Source organism: Oryctolagus cuniculus, chromosome 2 (assembly GCF_051225735.1).
Source record: "Oryctolagus cuniculus isolate XC-2025 breed Fujian yellow rabbit chromosome 2, ASM5122573v1, whole genome shotgun sequence".
In the NCBI taxonomy this organism is placed as follows: Eukaryota; Metazoa; Chordata; class Mammalia; order Lagomorpha; family Leporidae; genus Oryctolagus; species Oryctolagus cuniculus.
Genome location: NC_142868.1, coordinates 138,614,131 through 138,636,372, shown reverse-complemented (window position 1 = coordinate 138,636,372; position 22,242 = coordinate 138,614,131). Strand labels below are relative to the sequence as shown.

The following is a 22,242-nucleotide window of genomic DNA, read 5'->3' as shown; positions in this document are numbered from 1 at the left end:
CCCCAGCAGGTGTGTCTCACCACCAGAGAGCAGAGTAGAGGGAGGAGCACTGACCTCCCGATGTGACCTGAGAACCCCTGGCTTTTCTCAGGCACTCGCGTCTCACAGCTGTCTCGTGTTAACCAGGTGGTGTGAAGCCCCCCCACCCAGTGTCCTCCTCACACAGGCTGTAGCTGGGCCCGGGATCCTGCTGATCAGTCGTGCTTCCTAAATTGATTTTCTTGACTAAAGGACTAGACCTCAGCCTGGAATCCTAAGGACCATCTTGTTTAAATCAGCCTCTTGTTCCAGCTTGGCCATTGCTCTCCAGAATCCTGACTCCACGCCCCCCAGCACCAGGCAGCCCCTCCCAGCCAGGAGTCATCAGTGCATGTGGCGGCGAGTGCCTAGATACCTTGTCATCCGTCAGAGCCAGGAGCTGCTGGAAACTGCAGCTCCGCCCTATGTCGCCTCCACCACCAAGAGGTTCCTCTAACATTGAGCTCTTCCATCTCTCCTTGTATTTTTGAATGGGCTTTTAGCTGTTGAAAACCAAAGTTACACACTGTAAGGAAGTTGTTACCATCTCAAACTGCAAGACAGTACCTTTTTGCACTGTATTAAGTTAGCAGACTTAGAAATGGGAGTCCAATGAACTTGAAGTCTATTTTGGTTAACCTTTATGTTATTGATGGTTCCACCTATTGAAAGGGCAAAAATACTTAGTAGAAAAATTCCAATAGGGAGCCAAGGCAGTCTCACGGCTGCAAAGACACCTTGGAGCTGTTCCCAAACCTTCTGTAGCTCAGACTTCCCACGCATGAAAGGGAGCAACGATCCTTGCTGCCTCCTCTTTATACAGAGCTGCTGACGCATCCGTAAGAGCAGACCACACTGGATTCCCAGTGCCCCGGCAGAATCAAATAGTCACAGCCGTAGTACTGTTCTCTGAAGTGAGGTTTCCTCACCCAATAAGTGTTAGCATTAGTGCCCAGAGTAGTAAGAAATGCTTGACCAAAGATCACTCAGCTTCCTCCCATATTGCCAAAGGGACAACAAGCCTTTGCTTTGAAATCTCTGGGTCTGTGACACTAATATAATTACAGCTTGTACCCCAAACATAAAGAGCCTCTTTGGGGAGGGGGCACAACAGTTCAGTCCCTGCTTGGGATGCCCCCATCCCATATCAGAGTGCCTGGTTCAAATCCCAGCTACTCTGCTTCCAATCCAGCTTCCTGCTAACATGCACCCTGAGAGGCAGCAGATGACGGCTCAAGCACTTGGGTCCTTGTGGAAGACCCAGATGGAGTTCTAGGCTGCTAGCTTCAGCCTGGCCATGCTCTGGCTATTGCCAGCATTTAGGGAGTGAAGCCAGCAGATGAAGATCTCTTTCCATCTGTCCCTGTATTTTTCCCTGTCTCTCTGCCTTTCAAATACAATGAAAATACATGAATAAATAAATAACTTTGTAAAGACCTCTTTGAGGCCCAACACTTGGTTGTGAGGTTAAGACACCTCTACGGGTGCCCACATCCCATATAAGTGCCTGGATTCAAGTTCTGGTTCTGCTTCAAATTCTAGTTTCTTGCTAACGTGCACCCTGGAAGGCAGCAAGTGATATGTGTGCTCAGTAGCCGAGTCCCTGCCACCCATGTCAGAGACTAGGACTGAGCTCCTGGCTCCTAACTTTGGCCTATCTCAGCCCAGCTCTTGCCCTCTCTGCCTATGAAATAAGTAAAACTTGTAAAGGCCTCTTTGCAGTATATAATAATTATAAATTATGGTAACTGCTCTCATAGTAGGTATGTGTTGCTCTTTATTTCTTTTAAACAGCTTTTCAATATTTGTATTTCATATCTTAGCACAAGTTGCATGTGCCTCTTAGAATGTATTTGTGTGGCAAATTGACTCTCCTCTGGAGGACACAAGGCCAATTGTCTGCCGGCTGGGCAGAGCTGGTTGCGGATCACCCCTAACTCACTAACGAGACTAACAAGGAGCAGCTGCTCGCTGGAGAGCCCTCTGTGCCAGTGATGCCCCTCCCGGTGTCCGCGTGGCTTTTAGACTCTTTGGGAAACCATCATCCCCTCAAACTTGCAGGATGATTTTATTTGATATATGCTGGGAAGACTGTTCACTCAGACATCTTAATAAAGTGAAATCCACTAAGTAAAATATGATTTAAGTAGTAGAGAATGAATGGAGTGCCCCAGAAAAAATATCAGGAATATTAATGTATAAGCTGAGAAGTAGAATCATATGGGAAGGGTTTTTTTTTTGTTTTTTTTTGTTTGTTTGTTTTTTGCCACAGTGTGACGCTCTTAAATGATACTACGCATTTATACCAGCTGCCTGTTGATCAGAAACCATAAAGCCCCTCCCCCAATTGCACAGAACCACACCCCAGGGCATGCTTTTTCCCCAAAATAGCTACCTCCCATGAAAATCTGTGTAAAGGTACTTTTCAAAGGCATCTATAGGCCGGCACGGCGGCTCAATAGGCTAATCCTCCGCCTGCAGCGCCGGCACCCCGGGTTCTAGTCCCAGTCGGGGTGCTGGATTCTGTCCCACTTGCTCCTCTTCCAGTCCAGCTCTCTGCTGTGGCCCGGGAAGGCAGTGGAGGATGGCCCAAGTGCTTGGGCCCTGCACCCGCATGGGAGACCAGGAGAAGCACCTGGCTCCTGGCTTTGGATTGGTGCAGCACGCTGGCCGCAGCGGCCATTGTGGGGTGAACCAACAGAAAAAGGAAGACTTTTCTCTCTGTCTCTCTCTCTCTGTCCACTTTGCCTGTCAAAAAAAGCGGGGGGGGGGGGAGCATCTATACAAGTGTATGCACCTAAAATACAATAAAATCTCACATAAAAAAAGATCAGAATTTAGAGGCTTTATTAGCCCATATACCAATATGAAATATTATGTATTTTTTTAAAAAAGATTTATTTTATTTATTTGAAAGGCAGAGTTACAGAAAAATGGGGGAGGGAGAGAAAGAGAGAAAGAATATCTTCCATCTGCTGGTTCACTCCTCAAATGGCCACAATGGCCAGGGGTGGGCCAGGCCAAAGCCAGGAGCCAGGAGTGTCTTCCAGGTTTCCCACGTGGCTGCAGGGGCCCTAGTACTTGGGTCATCTTCCACTGCTTTCCCAGTCTCATTAGCAGAAAGCTGGATCAGAAGTGGAGCAGCCGGGACTCAAAGCAGTGCCCATGTGAGCTGCCGGCATTGTAGGCGGTGCAATACTTGCTATGACACAATTCCAGCCCCAAGATGATTTCTTTTTCATTCTCCATATAAAGCCCTATCTTGTCCTTATATCACGATTTGACTTCCAATGTGAGTAAGAGTAAAAAGGGGACCTTAGAATAAAGTGAAAGGGATTTCATGGAGTCTTTGTTGCAATCATGGGTCAGCTCATCAAAGAAACTGTGCATGCATCAAATTCATTTTGCCTGGACTTAGTTTTCCCTGCCACAAAAAAAAAAAAAAAAAAAGCCTGCTTTCTGTTACTTCATCTGAAAAAAGGAGACCCATTGACATGGGAAAATGTAAACTGTGGAAATAGCCAAACCTTTTCCAAATACCAAAGGTGGCTGAGTTAAGTCAGTGACCCTGGGTTTTCTTTTCTCTTCTTTCTGTAAGGTTTTTCATCTCCTAATTTCTTTTTATTTAAGGAAAGAAGTGCTAAGAACAGAGAGAGAAAGAGGCTAATGTGAGCACTAAGGGGTGAACTTCGACCTGATCAGTGATGTGCGAGCCGACGCCCTGGGGGCTGGAAAATGCCCCAGTCCTTTCCAGCAAAGGCCTAGTGGGGAGGGGGCGTGACCCTTCCCATCAGGGCACAGCCATTCCCTGCCAGGCAGCTTCTGCCTCCGTCCTATCGAGCGCCACCTCTCTGTGGCCCAGGTCCCCAGGACACTCATTTGCAAGCTCACCATTGTTAAAAAAACTTATCCTCTGGTCTTCTGTCATTCTCCTTGTCTGGTGCCCCCCAAGGTCTTCAGACTCAGAGCTTTGGTATGAAATTCAGACTTCATTCAGTCCATGGTTATTTTCCTTCACCAGGGACAGCGGATGATGAGGTCATGTTTTCTGGCAGACCAGCCCAAGATTTGAAACTCTGAAATTGAAAAACATCAAGAGCTTAAAAAGCTAGTGTTTAATATTCCTTCAGTGTTCTTGATTAGACAGCGATGTTTTCCCAGATATTAATTCTGGAGTGACAGAACCATCCTTGTCCCCATCTGTGCCCACCTGCGACACGGCAGGTAGTCATTCTGTGTAACATACTGAAGAACTCTCTAACTATAAACAAGCAACCCAAGAAAACTTTCTTTTCCCCAGAGACTAATATTTAGGGGGCTATTCTGGTCTCAGGCAGAGCAGCACCAGGCCAGAAGGCCGCGGGGGTGACCCTGGAGGCACTGGGTGGGGAAGAAGGGGCTGCTGGCATTATTACTAGGTGCCCTTAGACTTCTACAAAAATGGAACTGCCCTCCCAGCCCTGGCATAGCGTTCACAAGAAAGGATGTGCTCTGCAGCACTGGGATTCTGACACACGTACTCTCTACATCCCTTCTGCCTGGCCAGAACCTCTGTGGTTTCATTTGCATCAGTTGTACTTTTATAATTACTTTGTGTAACTGCTTTTTGTGCTCATTAATGCACATTCAGATAGGAGGAGGGATTGGTACCCTTTTGTTTATTTAAAGAATGCATGGGGAGCAGGTGTTCAGCCCAGCAGCTAAAATGCCCATATCCCACATCAGCGCTTGGCTCAGTTCCCCGCTCCAGCTTCCTGTTAATGCATATCCTGGAAGGCACGGGTGATGACTCAAGTACTTCAGTTTCTGGCACCCATGTGGAAGACCTGGACTGAGTTCTCAGCTCAGCAGATGGGATTTGTCTCTCCCTCTTTTTCTCTACCTGTCAAATAAATAAAAGCATTCACATAAAAGAGTAATTTTTTCTTTTTCAAATTTTTATTAACATAAAGAGAACAGGTTTCATGTATTCCATAGGTATGATTCTTTATTTTTTTAAAGTTTATTTATTTGTTTGAAAGGCAGAGTTACAGACAGGCAGAGGCAGAGAGAGACAGATATCTTCCATCCGCTGGTTCACTCCTCAGCTGGCCACGATTGCCAGAGCTGCATCGATCCGAAGCCAGGATCCAGGAGCTTCTTCCGAGTCTCCCACATGGGTACAGGGGCCCAAAGACTTGGGCCATCTTCTACTGCTTTCCCAGGTCATAGCAGAGAGCTGGGTCAGCAGTGAGGCAGCCGAGACTAGCACCAGTGCCCATATGGGATGCTGGCCTTGCAGGCGGTGGCTTTACTTGCTATACCATAGCACCAGCCCCCATAGGTACAATTCTAAGAAGATAACCATACTTCCTTCCCTCCATTCCTCTTTCCCTCCCTCAATCCATCTCCTTCCTCCCTTTTTTGTCTTTAATTTTTGCAAAAACATAATTTTACTTCACTCTGTAATCACAGGCTTAATGCACCACTAACCATGATATTCAACAAGTAAGAAATATAAAGACCACAGTTCCACAGGAGTATAAACAAGGGCTAAAAACAACAATCAAATCACAGGATGTCCATTTCATTCCTATATATCTTTTTTGTATTCTATATTAACTACTACATATCAGAGAAAATATATTTGTAGTTTTGGGACTGGTTTATTTCACTAAGCATAATGTTTCAAGTTTCATCCATTTTGTTGCAAAAGACAGGATCTCATTCCTTTTTACGGCTGAGTAGTATTCCATAGTGTATATATAAATATATTTTCTTTATTCAGTCATCAGTTGATGAATATCTTGATTTCATCTTAGCTATTGTGAATTGAGCTGCAATAAACAGAGGGATACTCCTTTTTTTTTTTTTTTTTTTGAAAGATTGATTTATTTGAAGGCAGAGCTAGAGAGAGGCAGAGGCAGAAAGAGAAACAGAGAGATCGAGATCCTCCATCTGCTGGTTCACTCCCCAGATGTCTGCAACGGCCAGAGCAGAGCCCATCCGAAGCCAGGAGCCAGGAGTTTCTTCCAGGTCTCCCATGCAGGTGCAGGGGCCCAAGGACTTGAGCCATCTTCTACTGTCTTCCCAGCCATAGCAGAGAACTGGATAGGAAATGAAGCAGCCAGGACTAGAACCGACAACCATGTGGGATGACGACACTGCAGGCAGTGACTTTACCTGCTATGTCACAGCGCCGGCCCCAAATAACTCTTTCATATGTTCATTTCATTTCATTTGGGTAAATTCCCAGGAATGGGATGGCTGGTCATATGGTAGATCTATTTTCAGATTTCTGAAGAGTCTCCATACTGTCTTCCATAATGGTTATACTAGTTTACATTCCCACCAAGAGTGTATTAGGGTACTTTTTTTTTTTTTTTTTTTTTTTGACAGGCAGAGTGGACAGTGAGAGAGAGAGAGTCAGAGAGAAAGGTCTTCCTTTTTGCCATTGGTTCATCCCCCAATGGCCGCTACGGCCAGCACACCACGCTGATCCGAAGCCAGGAGCCAGGTGCTTCTCCTGGTCTCCCATGCAGGTGCAGGGCCCAAGCACTTGGGCCATCCTCCACTGCACTTCCCTGGCCACAGCAGAGAGCTGGACTGGAAGAGGAGCGACCGGGACAGAATCTGGTGCCCCGACCGGGACTAGAACCCAGTGTGCCAGCATCGCAGGCGGAGGATTAGCCTAGTGAGCCGCGGCGCTGGCCTAGGGTACCTTTTTTCCCCACATCATCACCAGAATTTGTTATTTTTTCATTTTTGAAGTGATATGACATTTCACCATGGTTTTCATCTGCACTTCCCTAATGACTAGTGATCCTGAGCATTTTTTGCATGTGTCTGTTGGCCATTTGTATTTCATAAAGGGTACATTTTTTAAAAAAGAATGCATGCTTTTGTGATTTTCCTTCCGAAAGAGACCTGGACTCACAGCATGTTCCACAATTTGGGGGCGCCTGTGGTTCCAGTGTGAAGAAGCAAGGACAGGCCTCTTCTCCAGCCTAGAGCAGCTGGGAGCTGGCAGCAGAAGGGCCTTGCAGGTTAGAAGACAGTCATGCTGCTCTTCCATCCCAAATGTGTGACCTTTGGCAGCTTTGACAACACCCTTTTCCTCTGAAAATGTCACAAGAAACAGAGGAGTTCGACGTTGCTGTCTTTTATGAGAGTACTAAGATATTCAAAACCTTTGCAAATAGTCCACATTATACCCTGTGACTAATGCATAAAGAGAAATCTCCCTGGAGATTATCAAGTCTCCTTGCACACATGTGGGAAGGTGACTCCAGGGAGACGCATGCACAAACCTGCAGTCCCTACCCCTCTGCTGGGACCCTCCCCATCCCGTCTCATCCCTTCTCTGTTGTGCTATGCACACTTTTCTCGTTGCCTCTCCCATTCCCATCAAAACTGGACCTTCCAGTCTCCCTTTCCCCAGACATACACCACCACCCCAAATGTAGCTGTCCTGAGTACTTTTTCTCTGGCCTCAGGAGGACGGGTGATTAGGCTGATAAACACATGTGCCAATGTCCAGGGAAGTCCCCTCCAGGGGCACACTCTGGCTTTTAGGAAGATCGCCACGAGGTGCCCACAAGGGACCCTGAGGTTGCGACTGGCACACCAGGTATTACTTCGGATGTGTCTGGGGTATAGGCAGTAGGAAGGGATGTCCCAAGGCAAGGAAGTGTGGAGCTCTCCCATTGCTAGGGGCTTTTTGCTTATTCGTAATTTTACCACCTCACATCCAAAGCTCCCAGAAGATCAAAGTGAGCTGTTGAGGATTGCGGTGTCTCCCCACACTGCCCCACAATTGCATTCCTCTGCCCCAATTGCAGGCGCCCCTCTCAACCTCAAGAATCCTCTGCCTCAGTGAACTGGGGGGAGGCAGTGGCCTTAGCATCAGAATGGGGAATGGACCAAACCACCAACACCCCCCACACTTGCAGGGTCTTTGGAGACTGAACAAAGAGTGCTCTTACTAAGCATGAGGTCACCTTTCTCGTGCCTGGATTGTCTGGACTCACAGGGTTTATTTGGGTTTATCAGCTGAACTCACCCCAGGGCTGATGTCTGTGAGCAGTTCCTGGGACCCAGTTGGGAGAAGCCCTTTAGGGGACCCTCTTCCTATCCTCTGCAGCAGAGCCTGGCAAAAGGCCAATCAGGGAAAGGCATGGAGCAGGTCATGAAGCCAAGGGGGGTGGGGAGCAGAAGGAAAGGCCAGGCTCCTCGCAAACGTCTCGTCAATCCATGGAGAGCCAAAACAGTGGTCAAGAAACCAGCCCCGAGACCCAGTAGAACCACTGAGAGGAGGCTGAGAGGGGTGGGAGAGCCCCAGGCCCCTACAGGCCCCCAGGTGGCTTTTGGCTGCTCTGCTATTGTGGTGAGCCCTGATGTAGGTAAGGGCTTGTGCAACCAGGACTGACCACTTAAATCTGCAGAAATGAAGCAGCCAGTGCCACTCGTGGTGCCTCTGAGTGGAGCTCCCTGTGGAATTGCTTCTAGTGAGAAAATACAAATCATTAGTAATTAATAGCATTCTTTATCTAAGGGAGGAGCTGGAATACCCAAAGGCCTTACTGTATTACATGCCTCTTTCCAATGGATTTAGGGCATAAATTTTCCTCTTATGATTCCTCTACAATCTCCCTAAATCTAAGTCTAATAAACCATCTCTTCCCAAATCATACAGATCATAAGCACTGCCCGGCCTGGGGAGAAATATCACAAACACTAAATCAGCACAGCCTGGATTAGTGCCGTGTTCCCTGCACTGTGGAAAGGAGGCATCTCGGTTCTGGGTCACGGTGTCATTTCAGGTCCAACTCCACATGGCCTCAGAATTAAGAAGCACACTGGGGCTGAAAGGAGGCCTGAAAACAATCTTGAGGTTGTATAACTTAAATTAATGCTTCTTACTCCTAAATGAATCCCAGATTTTGAGTGCTGTAAATTTTCCACTTCTTTTCCTGACCAATCACAGCATCAGCCATGATGGCTCAGCGCTCTGACTGCTGCCTCCCCTTGATTTCTCTGAGGTCCCTGCCCTGGGTAGAACCCCAGCCAGCAGTCCTTACCTGAAGAGCAGGCAGGGCCAGCTGGGCATGAATCGCCTCTTTAAGTTGAAGTGGGTGCTCAACTGCATGGTCTAAATGCAGAGGCAACCTGAAGCCCAGCCCGTTCCCAGAACACCACTCCATGAGCCCACTGCAATAGTTCCCGGGTCCAGCACTGTCATAATCAGCACTGTCTTCAGGAAGTTATTTTCTTGAGTTTTAAAGTTTTGGCTATGTTCATAGATGTAGCAAAAGGCCAAAGTAATCCAAGTTTAAACAGAGTAGAACTTGTCCTTTTCCTCTGGGGTCAAGGGTCAGAGGCCCAGGCTCCTCCTGCCTTGTTTCTCCAACACCCTGGAGTGTGGCCCTCATCTGCAGAGTCAAGAATGGACAAGGACAGAGATTTCCCTTCCTCTTAAAGCACAGCCTATGCTCACATCCAGATGGCCAGAGCAGCCACAGGGCCACTCATTGCACAGGTGGCCACACTCACCTGCAGTTTATGCTCTACACTAGGTCAGGCCATCCAGTATCATTTACTGCCTCTTGAACCAATTTATGCAAGGAAGACTGAGAAATATAGTCACTACTAGATGGTCATGTGCCATTGAAATTCAGGAGTTCCAGGATTGAAGGGAGGAAGCGGTGATGGAGATGGAAGACAATTATCCATCTCTGTCCCAGCATACCTCTATACCTACAAAAGCTAGAACCTGCTAATAGATAAACCACCCTAGTGGACCCAGCTTATGAATGACATCTGTCATTTTGAAGGCACGGAGAAGGTTGAAGGAAGGGGGCAAGCACGTTCTGATTGGAAGGAGGGATAGGGATACTGGGTTCTTCTCTAGGGATGGTAGCTGAAGGGATTGAAACAGAGATGTGGAAACCTGGAACAGAATGACGGGAGCAAGGAAGTGTTGGGACCCAAAGCCAATTCCCAAATGCATGATATTAACCACGGGCGGCTCTGTGCATTGGCTGTGCCTCTTGATTCCTTTTGCCTTAGATTCATCTAAAAACACGTGACTCACAAGAAAGTGCGTGATTTAAATCTCCACTCTACCATTCCCTTAACAGAGAGACCATGCGGGAAGAAAAAGAGGCGCCCCTTTAGTGCCCCTTTAGCCTTTCTGAGTCCATTTTTATGTTTTTGACTCAGGATAATAATATTCACCAAGTGTTGTTAGGAGGACAAAATGGGATAATGTATACAAGGCAGTTAGTACCAAGGCTGGCACAGTGTAAACGCTCCGGGAATGAGAGATGCAACAAGAAACGTCTCACTTCCTAACAAGCACCTGGTCCCTCGTGTGAGTGCATGTGATTAGGGAGCATGGCTGGTGAGACAAGGCTGCAGGATAGGAAAGTGGTGCCTGTGTGATGTGCTGAGGACCTGTCGACACATGCCTGCTTAGGATACCGGTCTGCCCAGACTACCGTAGCAAGACACTGTGGGCCAGGTAACCTCAATAACAGAAATCCTTTTCCTCACAGTTCTGGAGGCTGGAACCCTGAGAGCAGGGTGCTGGCATGGCAAGGTTCCCGTGAAGGCCCTCTCCAGGCCGTGTGCTCACAGGGTCTTTCTCCAAGCCTGGGTACTGAAAAAGAGAGCAGCTCCCTGGTGTCTTCTTTCACGTCACAAACTCCATACCTTCATGGCCTCATCTAACCCCAGTTGCCTCCCAAAGGCCTCATCCCTAATCCGTCACCCCATCTGGGATTTAGGTTTCACCATATGGATTTGGAAGAACACACACATTCACACACATTCAGTCTGTAACACTGCCACTCACTGGCGACAGTATAGAAGTCACAAAAGCAAAGCGATTCTTTTTTTTATTTTAATTACTATTACCTCCATTTAGGGAAAGCACTATGATGCTATAGGCGTGGCGGTGGGGGGGGGGGGGAATGACTCACCCTGAAGACAGTGTTCTTCACATTGTGCAAAGGGAGGAAACAAACCTTCCCCCGTGAGCTTGCGTATAGGGAGCAGGGTGAGGTTTGAACTATGCACCAGATGAGTAAGTCATTTCATAATTTTGCATTTTTTCATCCAAGCTAAATAATGCTCTTGGCTAAGTAACCTCAGTCAGTTTATCTTCTGGCTCCAGTTTTTGAAGGCAAATACCCCAACATAAATAAAATGATACACTAATGATGGTTCTAAGGAGACTTATTTAGCTGGAGACATGGATGAGGGCAGGAAAAATATCCTCCCGATTGTTAACAGGGAGAGGCAGAAAGGGAGAAAAGGAAGGTTGAACAAAACTAGTTCATCCTGGGTCAGACTTTAAATCACTCAGTGTGGCCATGCCACGGTGGGGTTTTTAAATCTTAGAAAAGTGCATTAGAGCAACAGGATTACTGAGACCCATCCAAACTGTGAATTAAAACCAGGCTCTTTGGAGAAGTCCTTGTTACACTGCATGGCGGAACGCGTGGAGTAGGTATTAGACTTGATGCCGCCAAAGAACAAAAGATGGTCATGCTCATGTCTGGCTTTTAGAAGAGTGAAGCTAAACAGTACTTACAGTGTACCACATCACATCACCATTCAGCACTGTGTGCATCCTCTTGAAACAACAAATATTATCAGTTTATTCCCCTGCTAAATTGTACCAGCAGTGGCATCTCTGCATAAGCCTTTGTCCTGAGCCAATCCCCGGTTAGTGACAACTTTGACCTCCTGTTCGCTTTTCCTGGATCTCCTTTCTCCAATTTCATTTTCTCTCTCTCTCTCTCTCTCTCTCTCTCTCTCTCTCTCTTTGAGATTCATCAGAACCATACAGGTGCAAATACAACATGCCATGTTTTTGTATGATGAGGAGATTTAAAGAGGAGATTCAAGCATCAGAGGGAGGTTTTATTTGTACAACAACTTCTATGTCAGCCAGTATCTTTTTGTCTTTCTTAGCTTACAGTGGTTGTTTGACCTCCTCAGGGGCCATCAGAATGAGTCCTTCTCAACCTGGATCTACACATTCATTCATTTGTTTGATAAGTAATTCCTTGTAGCTTTAGGTGCAGGTTATACATTGGGCATAGGTTAGATATGAGCACTTAGCAGCCTTCCATATGATTTTGGGATACGGTTGGTCCATCCCCATTTATCTTACCATGTTTCCTCTCTGTCAAGGTATTTATTAAAATGCTTTTCCTATTTTCATGTCAAAAATGGCAATTTAAACAAAATCAGGGGACATTTCAACCTCCGGCCACCCACTGGTGGCATGGGAGCAGGTGATAAAATGTCACAGACCCAGTGTGTGAATAGGCAAGACCCTCTCTGTTTGGCAACATCTTTCCAGTCCTCTCTCGTTCCAGCCTTTTCTCATCACCATAACAGCACATATTCCAAAACGAACGGTGCTAGGGAAAACATCCAGGGAACAGAAAGGGAAACTTGGGGCAGTTACCTCTGGGGCTGTACCTTGCACCCAGTGATATCACCTTTCTCCCGGAGGCCCCTGGATTCTAGTGCTGCAAAGTGCTAGCCGCTGAAGCAGTGAGACCACAGATCTAGATCCTTAGCAGCGCCTTTGGGAAGGGTGCAAAGTTCAAGGTACCAACAAAGGGGAGGAAACCACAGCCCCTATACTCAGCTTCCACACCCATCAGTGACTAGGCAAAAAGGTGAGCTGCGACTTGTGTCAGGACTGCTGTGGAACAACACTCCAAGGTGCAGTGATTCAAACCGCAGTTCGCTATTTTGTCTTCGAGTTCTGCAGCTTCGCTGGGCTCAGTTGCATAGTTCTCGTTCAGGATTTCTCATGAGGCAGACAGTGGCTGGGGCTAGAGTTATGGAAAGATCAATGGGGCTGGATGACCAAAACTACATCCCAGTTTTCTGTCCCTCCGTGCTCATCCACACGGCCTCTCTCTCTGGGAGAGCAACCTGGACTTCTTATATGGAAATTCAGGGCACCGAAAACAGGAGGCAGAAACTCTGGGGACTCTTAGAGTCCAGCTCAGAGCTAGCTCAATTTCCATCAAATTCTGTTACTCAAACTGGTCACAAGCCAACAGAGACTCAAGGGGGCAGAGGCCAGATTCTGCCTCCCCAGGGAAGTGGTACTGCATGCAGGGAGGAGAAAGTGATGGCAGCCGTCCTTACACACAGGCAGGAAGCAAAGGGATTCTCTCTGTCCAGGTGGTCCTGAGAGAGGCCCTCGCCCGGCTACTCTTGGGGGCCAAACAACTGCTGCAGCAGAGTAAAATATGAGCAAATACGATTGAGTGAATATTGGGAAAAAGGAAAACTCAGTAAACCCACACCATCCTTGGACTTCAATAGATCAAGCAGATTTTTAAACAGTTAATAAAAGATGTAGAATCTTTGACAAATCAAAAAGTGATTAATGGGTATTTATTTAACAGAGATCTTCAAATGAAGAATTCACACTATTTTTAAATTTTTAAAAAAATGACTATAAGAGACCACAAAGAAAACTTGAAAAAAAGAGAAAGTATAATTTTATAGGCCACATTTTCCCCCCACCATACCACACACATACACATAGACAAAAAAAAAAAAAAAGGAAAAGGAAAAAAAGGCTGGAAAGTAGTAATACCAGATTAAACTCTTTTTTTTCCAAGAACAACAACAACAACAAAAAACACTTGAAAGTTTTCAAATGCTCTGATAAATCACTGTTGGTCTGGGGCTCTAGCAAATGATGACAGTTGGGATACCACCAAAAGAACTTTGTGCGACTTGGAAGAATTGCATACTTAGTAAACAAGAAAAAAAATGAGGTAAGCCACAGTTAAAACTTAGAAAATTATATGAGATGAATCTACAGAAGACACAAGCAAGGCATCTATGAATTAAGAACAAGCTAATGAAAACAAAGCAAAACCCATAAAACTGAGAAATGTCTTTAACCCATGATAGTAGTTAAAATTATATAAATTTCTTAAAACTGTGACATCAGTCTTTTAAATTTTTATTTGTATTTTTTATTCATTTATTTGAGAGGTAGACTGACAGAGGAAGACACAAAAAAGACAGACAGAGCTCCATCTGATGGTTCACTAATGCCTACAACAGTCAGGGCTGCGCCAGGTCAAAGGGAATTCAGTCTAGCTCTCCCAAGTGGATGGAGGAACCCAACTACTTGAGTCATCTCCTGCTGCCTCCGTGCGTTAGCAGGAAGCAGGAGTGAAGAGCAGAGACTGGGACTGTCAATCAGGCACTCCTATATAGGACACAAGCATTCTAACCAGCTTCTTAACCTCTAGGCCAAAGGATGGACCCTAGGAATAAATTCTTAAAACCAGCCTAGAGTCTTACTAAAAACAAAACAAACCTGCAAATCTTTCTTTGAATGTCCTATTTAAGAAGAATGAACAAATGAGATTACTGTAGATAATCTTGAAAAGGAAAAATAATACAAATATAAAACCAATATTAAAATATATTGTGACACACTAATAATTGAAATTCTGCTGTTATAAGTATAAATCAGGCCAGCGCCGTGGCTCACTTGGTTAATCCTCCACCTGTGGTGGCGGCATCCCATATGGGCGCCGGGTTCTAGTCCCGGTTGCTCCTCTTCCAGTCCAGCTCTGCTGTGGCCGGGGAAGGCAGTGGAGGATGGCCCAGGTGCTTGGGTGCCTGTACCCACCTTGGAGACCAAGAAGAAACACCTGGCTCCTGGCTTCGGATCTGCACAGCACCAGCCATGGCAGCCATTTGGGAGGTGAACCAACAGAAGGAAGGCCTTTCTCTCTGTCTGTCTCTCTCTCTCACTGTCTGTAATTCTACCTGTCAAAAAAAAAAAGAAAAGAAAAGAAAAGTATAAGCCAATGCATCAAAGAAGTAGAACAGAGAGCCCAGAAACAAATGAAAAAACCAATGAGAATTTACCAAATGTTAAAGTGGCACTAAATCAGTGGAAAGGGTGATCATTTGGGCCACCAATTAAGTCACTGGTTTGTTTGCTGACATCCCATATCAAAGCGGCTGGGTTCTGACTCCAGCTTCCTGCTAATGCATGCTCGGGGGGACAGCAGGTGAAGACTCAAGTAGTTGGCCTGGTCTCTGCTACCCATGTGAGTTTGTAGCTGCTGGCTTCTGCCCCAGCCACAGGGGCATTTGGGGAATAAACCAGCAGATGCGAAATCAATCTCTCTCTCCCCACACCCCACCATTTCTCAAATTAATAAAGTAAGTAATTAACTTTTAAAAATCAGTTGGAAGATGGCGGATTATTTAACAAATGGTGTTCACACAATAGGCTAACCATTTAGAAAAAGATGAAATAAAGTTGAACCTGTACCTCACACCTTATACTAAAATATATTCTAGATAATAATATTTAACATTTCTGAGAAATTTCACGTGCCAGAAACTATTCAAAGTTATTTTTAATCTCAATGAACCCGCAAATGATAATCCATAAAATAGGGCCAATTATTTACCTTCTTTTAAAGAAAATGAAACAGAGATACTAATTTTAATTTGTCCAAGTTAACACACCAAGTTGCAGAACCAGGTTTTGAATCCTGGCAGTTTGACTCTACAGTCCACATTCTACAAACATAGAGAAAGGAAATTATAACATAACTGAGGGGAGGGGAGAGGGAGGGGAGGCAGGTGTGTGGAGCAGCATTTTAGTTGCCGCATGAAACACCCACATCCCATATCTGAGTGACTGGTTCAAGTACCAGCTCTCTGCCTCCTACCCAACTTCCTGCTAACACACATCCTAGGAGGCATCAGGTGATGGTTCAAGTACTTGGGTCCCTTCCACCCGTGTGAGACACTCAGAATAAAATCCTGGCTCCTGTTTTCAGTCTGGGTGTTGTGGGCATTTGGAGGGTGAACTAGTGAACCACAGCATGGAAACTCTCTCTCTCTCTGCCTCTCTCCATTTCTATTTTCTATCTCTAGCTGACTTTCAAATAAAAAATGAAAATTAGAAAAAATATTAGTGAGGCTATTATAGTGGTGCAGGAGGTTAAGCCACCCCCTGTGACGACAGCATCTCATACCCATTCCAGTCCTGGCTGCTCCACTTCCAATCCAGCTTCCTGCTAAAGTGCCTGGAAAAGCAATGGAAGATTACCCAAGTGCTTGGGCTCCTGTCACCACTGTCACCAATGAGGGAGACTGAGATGAAGTTCCAGGCTCCCTGCTTTGACCTGGCCCACCCTGGCCATTGCAGCCATTTGGGGAGTGAACCAGTGTTCTCTCTCTCTTGCTCTCTGTGTGTGTGTATGTGTGTGCCCTTCTATCTCTGTAACTCTGCCTTTCAAATAAAACAATCAAATCAAAAACAAAAGCCTAGGAAAAATAATGAAGGTCTTTCTAATACATCTGAAAAACAGACTCCATGGATTGATACAATTGGCTACTCACATAAAAATATCTAATTGTACATTAACAAAGAACATAAGCAAAAATTAGAAGGCAAATCAAAAATCAAAGGAAGAAATAGCTTACATGAAAAGGTTACACAGTACTCTACAAAGTGTTCTTACAAATCAGTAAGAAAGGATCAGAACCTCAGTAGAAAAGTGGGGAAAGGATATGAACAGGCAATTCTTATTGAAGGGAAGTAGGAAAGGACTCCTGTGTGTTCACACAGAAAACCGCCTCATCTCACAAGTCATAAAACAACAAACCTGTAAACAATGACACTCTTCCGTGTGACAACTGGCAAAAATTTTAATGGTAAAATTCAAATTGAAAGTATACGAAAATATAAATTCTCATGGAATAATATTGGGACTACAAATGAATGTCATTGTTTTTCTAGAAGACAATTTGATAATATATAAGGTGATTTCTAAAATTTTATGAAAATGGAATCAAAAGATGAGTATTTTGGTGCAAGAAGTTTTTTAAATCCATACATAGCTTTTTCATAATACACATTTTCTGTGAAGTTTTTGAAGACCTATTTTATTATTAAAATCAGTTAAAATGTACATAAACGTTGACTCAGAAATTCTACTCCAAACAGTTTCTTAGAACTACTGATGGATAGATAGAAATATTTATGTATGAGTAAGTTTTATCATGGCATTATTTACACTAGAGACAAATTAAGTATACTCCTAATGTTCAACAATAAAGAATTTAATAATTGCATTTGAGGCTTCCATGTGATAAGAGATTTTGCAGCCTCTAAAAGTGGTGGAGAATTGTTACAGTGAATTTTTTAAACTGTTACACAGGCTGATCCCATTTTTGTAAATCCATGCACCACTGTGGTATGTCTGTGCCACCTGAAAAGATAAGCACAGAGGTTAATTCTGAGTGCTGGAATTTAAAATTCTTCTCTCTTCCTCTTCTTCCTCCTCCCTATGTGTATCTTCCAAATTTTCAATGAAGAAAACAGATGTTTCAGATGAAAGTGAGGGATCTTATTGTTAAATTTCACTGTGATCGAATGGAAAAAAGGGGGCTTTTATTGTTAAGTCAGTCATATCTCAGTAGTTAATCCTGACAAACCTCATGTTTACACGTGTCTCACTAAAGATATGCCACTTTTATTTCTGCCCGTTCCTTCATTTTTTCTGATTTCCTCGTGTTACCAAGTATTTCCTTTGGGCTTTCATCTCACCCTCACTTTTGGCGTCCAAGGACGTTATTATGGAGAGGATGCCAGCGTGTGTCAGCAAAATGAATCAACCAGAAGAGTTGACCTTGGATCCTTTTCCACGAGCAGCACATAAAAGGCAACCTGTGATAGGAGATTTATGGACGGGGCAGGCTGGGGATGGAGGGAAGGGAGGCCACGCACACACTCCCCTCTCTTTGCCCTGAGCCCCAGCTTTGGGGAAGCCAGGCTGGTTCTGTGCCAGTTTGTCTCTTTCACAGAAGTAGCCCTATGGCATGATGCTGTCACAAGGAAAATCAAAGCACAGTTGCTTCGTTTCAAAACGTGAGCCATGATGAAGGGTAGCGTTCAAAGAAAAAGAATGGAGTAGCAGAGAGAATTGCAAAGAGGGTAGCAGATCTTACTGAGGAATTTGGATGCTACTGTCTAGATGACAGGGTGTGCATACACATGTGTCTGTGCATACTTGCACTTGCGTGTGTGTGTGTGTGTGTGTGTGTGCATTTTATACAGAAAGCAAAACATCGGTGTAAAAGGGAAAGAGCGAAAGCCAAAAGACCAGTTTAATTGGTGGCCCAGGTTATAGAAGATGACCGACAGTGAGAACAGGGAGGGGTGAATGGCCTGAAAGATCTTCAGAGACGGAATCAGAACTGTCTTCTCCTTGACTGGCAGAAGGTGGCTACCCTTCAGTTCCCACTTCCATCCTCTATTTAAAGTATCAGTCCTAAGTGACTGACTATCATTCACTGATCCTTCCAAATTCCCAGGGGAGAGAAACTGCTTGGGCTAGCACAGGTTAGGTGTCCACCTCTGGTCCAGTCAACTATGGCCAAGATCAGGGGCACAGATCACAGATATGATTGCTGAGACCCCTGTTTGTGGGATCATTTGACCAAACTCTGTCTCCACTTCCACTATGTTCTTCATGAGAGTAGGAACCAGAATAGGCTGAACACTGTCAGCAGCATTTTATGCAATGTCTAGGACACTGCTGGCAATCAAAAACCATTTCTCAAATGGATAAATGCAGAAACAAATTAACAAATGAAGAGAATCACAGACTGGGTAGAAGACACCATTCAGTCATCCCATCCCATCCCATTCATTGCTCAGGTGTCTCATTCATCCCTGAAGCCCCAACTTCGGCAGAATTACTTAAGTGCCTTCAGTACGCCAGTGAACTTTTGTGGTCCAGCCTGAGAACCACCCGCCATTAACAAGAGTGATTTAAGTTAGGAACTATGCTACAAATTCCAAACAACAGACTTCCTACCACTCTTTGGAAACCGAATCCATTTGTAACTTGAGAAGCACCTACAGCTCACCAAGCAAGACAATCCTTGCTAGAAGGAGGCCAGAGAGGAAAGGTGTTTGTCAGAGGAAACTTGGCTTATATGTTATACTTTTTCCATCTGATTATTTTAGTATTCTTGCGTGAAATCCAATTTCCTTAAATGACCTCTGTTCATAGGAAACTATTTGTTTTAATCTGTGGGAGCTGTGGCATATTTTTAACCATCTCCGAAGGCCAGCTCCCTCTCCACTGAGCAGGCCTGATATGCAAGCAGATGTTTCATAACAGTCAGCACACATGAGCTCACCACTGGCAAGACGGTTGCACACCATCAGCCCACAGCTCTTCTCACATCTCCCCTATTATCCCACAAACCCAAGGTCAGAATTCACAGGCAAACTTGAATCCTTACCACATAACAGAAGAGCTGATGGTGAGCCCCCAATTTTGACTTATTAATACCAAGAATAACCTAATGACCAACTGGAATATATACATTACAAACAGCCAAACTAAGGAGTACAAAAACATGTGCAGTCTGGATGCCCCAAAAGGATTTAAATTATCCAAGTAAAGAGTTCCAAAGCAACTTAAGTTTTGATGGAATCAGACAATATTGGACATCATGGAGCTAGTGCAGCAACTTTATTTTATAGATGAAAATGCTAGGACCCATAGCAAGAGCATGACTTTCCCCTGTTTCACAGGGAGTGTGCTAATGGCAGAGCAGAAGGTAGAACTCTGCCTCCCGGTCCTGACCTCCAGGCAGAATACAGCCTCCATACCACCAGTGTCCTTGGACCATCCGTATCTGCAGTTCAAAACACAAGATCTTGTCAACAAGATCTTCATCCCGACTATGCCATAACCGTCTCAGAGTTTGTCACCTCCAATTTAGGCGGAGGGTTTTGTTGAGGGACAATCTCCTTTAACAAAGGAACCCAAAAAGGATTTTAAAATGTACCATGTTGATATTTCAAGTGTGAAAATCAAGGAGCACATGGGATTCTCGTCAGCTCTCCTTGAAAAGCCTAGAAAATGTCCAAAGAGGGTGAGGAAGTGACCCGAGGGGCCCTAAACATGTAGCCATGTTAATGGACCCTGGACCTTCTGAGAATCTGAACTTGTGGGGAAAATCTGAGCTTTCTAAAAAGTCTTGCTGCAACTCAGAGCCCCTCAGGTTTATGAGCAGTATTTGTTGTGTGCCATCTTTAACTTGAACTTGGAGTCTTTATAGCAGCATTAGACTCAGGAGCAGAAGACCCTAATGCCTTCTTAGAAATGTTCACCAACTAGTAGAGGAACAATGAGGAAACATCTGGAGAACACCAAGTGCATGTTATAGTCTTGCATGGAATAGATATTCACAAAGGGCTTAGGATGGGCCAGGATGGACATCCTGAACACAGCAAAAGAATGGAAAGATAACAGCAAGGATCAGATCAAACAGGGCTGCATGTGCCATCAGATGCACTTAGGTTTTATTTTAAAGGTGATGAGAGGGCCCAGCGGATTAAGCCACTGCCTGCATCTGCAATATGTCCTAGCTGCTCCACTTCTGATGCAGTTCCATGCTTGTGCTCCTGGGAAAGCCACAGGAGATGGCCCAGGTCCTTGGGTCCCTCCACCTGCATGGGAGACCCAGATAAAGCTCCTGGCTCCTGACTTCAGCCTGGCCCCAGCCCCAGCAATTGCAGCCATTTGGGGAGTGAACCAATAGATGCAAGATCTCTCTCTCTCTCTCTCTCTCTCTAACTCTGCCTTTCAAATAAAGAAATCTTAAAAAATAAAGGGGGGGCAGTACCATGGCTCACTAGGTTAATCCTCCACCTGTGGCACCAGCAACCCATATGGGCACCAGTTCTAGTCCTGGTTGCTCCTCTTCCAGTCCAGCTCTCTGCTGTGGCCCAGGAGGGCAGTGGAGGATGGCCCAAGTGCTTGGGCCCTGCACCCACATGGGAGACCAGGAGAAGCACCTGGTTCCTGGCTTCAGATCGGCATAGTTCCAGCCATTGTGGCCATTTGGGGAGTGAACCAACGGAAGGAAGACCTTTCTCTCTGTCTCTTTCTCTCTCTCTCTCTCTCTCTCTCACTGTCTGTAACTCTACCTGTCAGATAAATAAATAAAAATCTTAAAAAAATAAAAATAAAAAAGGTGATGGGAGCCATTAAAAAATTTTGAGATGGAAAGTGAAGTCACCAGACTTGTGTTCTGGAAAAATCTCTTGAAAGCTGCATCAAGAGTTGACAGATAGTAGCAAAGCGCTACTTAAATCATGTGATACTATCTACAGGTCATTCAAGAAACTATCCGCACTTTTAGTCTTTATCCAGGATAATGAAATCAAAAGAGGATGTGTCACCGAAGCAAGCAGGGCTAGGTCTGAATAGCCCTCAACCACCTCCAGCCGAGTGGTCTTGGGCAAGAAACAGGAGTAGTCTGGGGCCTTATTTTGCTCTCTGTGCTGTGACAACAATGGTACTTTGCTCACAGGGCTTTGATAAGAAGATGATGGGCCTGGATATCTTTAATGGTCCTTGCAATCTTGTCAGATACAGCCAGGTCACAGTGGCATTTTCAGGCCCCGGAGGAAACCCAGCTAGCATCCTATTAAGTCACCACTGTAAAAGAGACAAGGCTGCATGTAATTCTGCAACTTAACCATAGTGTTGTGTTGGTGATGTGTGAAAATGACTGGCATTCATACTTTGTAAAAAAGGAAGCCGAAGTAAACTGAAGTCAAAGAGAACTCTTGGATCTGAATCAAACTGCCAGAAAACAATATTGTGGAGAATTAAATTGGGTTGCAAAGACCAGTGTTATGAAGTGAGAGCTCCAATCATCCTAGCAACCTTTTAACCAAACACTGGTGCAGATTTGCTGGCATATATGACACTGAGAACATCTGGCCTTCCTATTATCCTCTCCCAAGCGAAAAATGATGTCGTGTAAACCAATCTTTAGGCCAATTATATGGTCTAAGTGTTATGGTGTTTATGTTGGCGCCTCTGGCTCCAGGTTTTAAGGACTTAATTTGTAGCCACACCCCTCTTATGGAAACTGTGTGTCTTGCTGTAAATGACACCAGGGATGTGTTTGTGCTGAGTTTGCACCTTTTTTAGAAATATAAATATGTGGAATGCATCTTCAATCCACTGTGTGTGCAAAGCACCGTGGGAGGTCCTCTAGGAAATAAGTTGCTGTTCTGTGGCATTGAGAGTGGAGAAGGGTACAAGAGGCAGGCTCTGGAGAATGCTTTGGTCGCATCCTATGTTATGCTTTTCATTGTTGTTGTTTAAAGGTTGATTTTTT

The 22,242-nt window shown here is 45.0% G+C and overlaps 1 protein-coding gene and 1 long non-coding RNA gene across 3 annotated transcripts in view; one reads left to right on the top strand and one right to left on the bottom strand.

Moving 5' to 3' along the window:
• LOC138848597 (uncharacterized) overlaps nucleotides 1-14,829 on the bottom strand; it is a 28,212-nt gene extending 13,383 nt beyond the window's left edge. The window contains exons 1-3 of one of the 2 annotated variants that reach the window (XR_011386601.2): nucleotides 14,690-14,829; nucleotides 3,910-4,094; nucleotides 395-521 (exon numbers count right to left, since the gene is read on the bottom strand). This is a non-coding gene — a long non-coding RNA (uncharacterized LOC138848597). Of the gene's footprint in view, nucleotides 1-394; nucleotides 522-3,909; nucleotides 4,095-14,689 lie in introns of those variants that run through there. The other variant, XR_016229314.1, reaches the window with a different exon arrangement.
• The window catches only part of ANTXR1 (ANTXR cell adhesion molecule 1), a 241,179-nt gene that overhangs the window by 211,920 nt on the left and 7,017 nt on the right, over nucleotides 1-22,242 (top strand). The window lies entirely within an intron of this gene.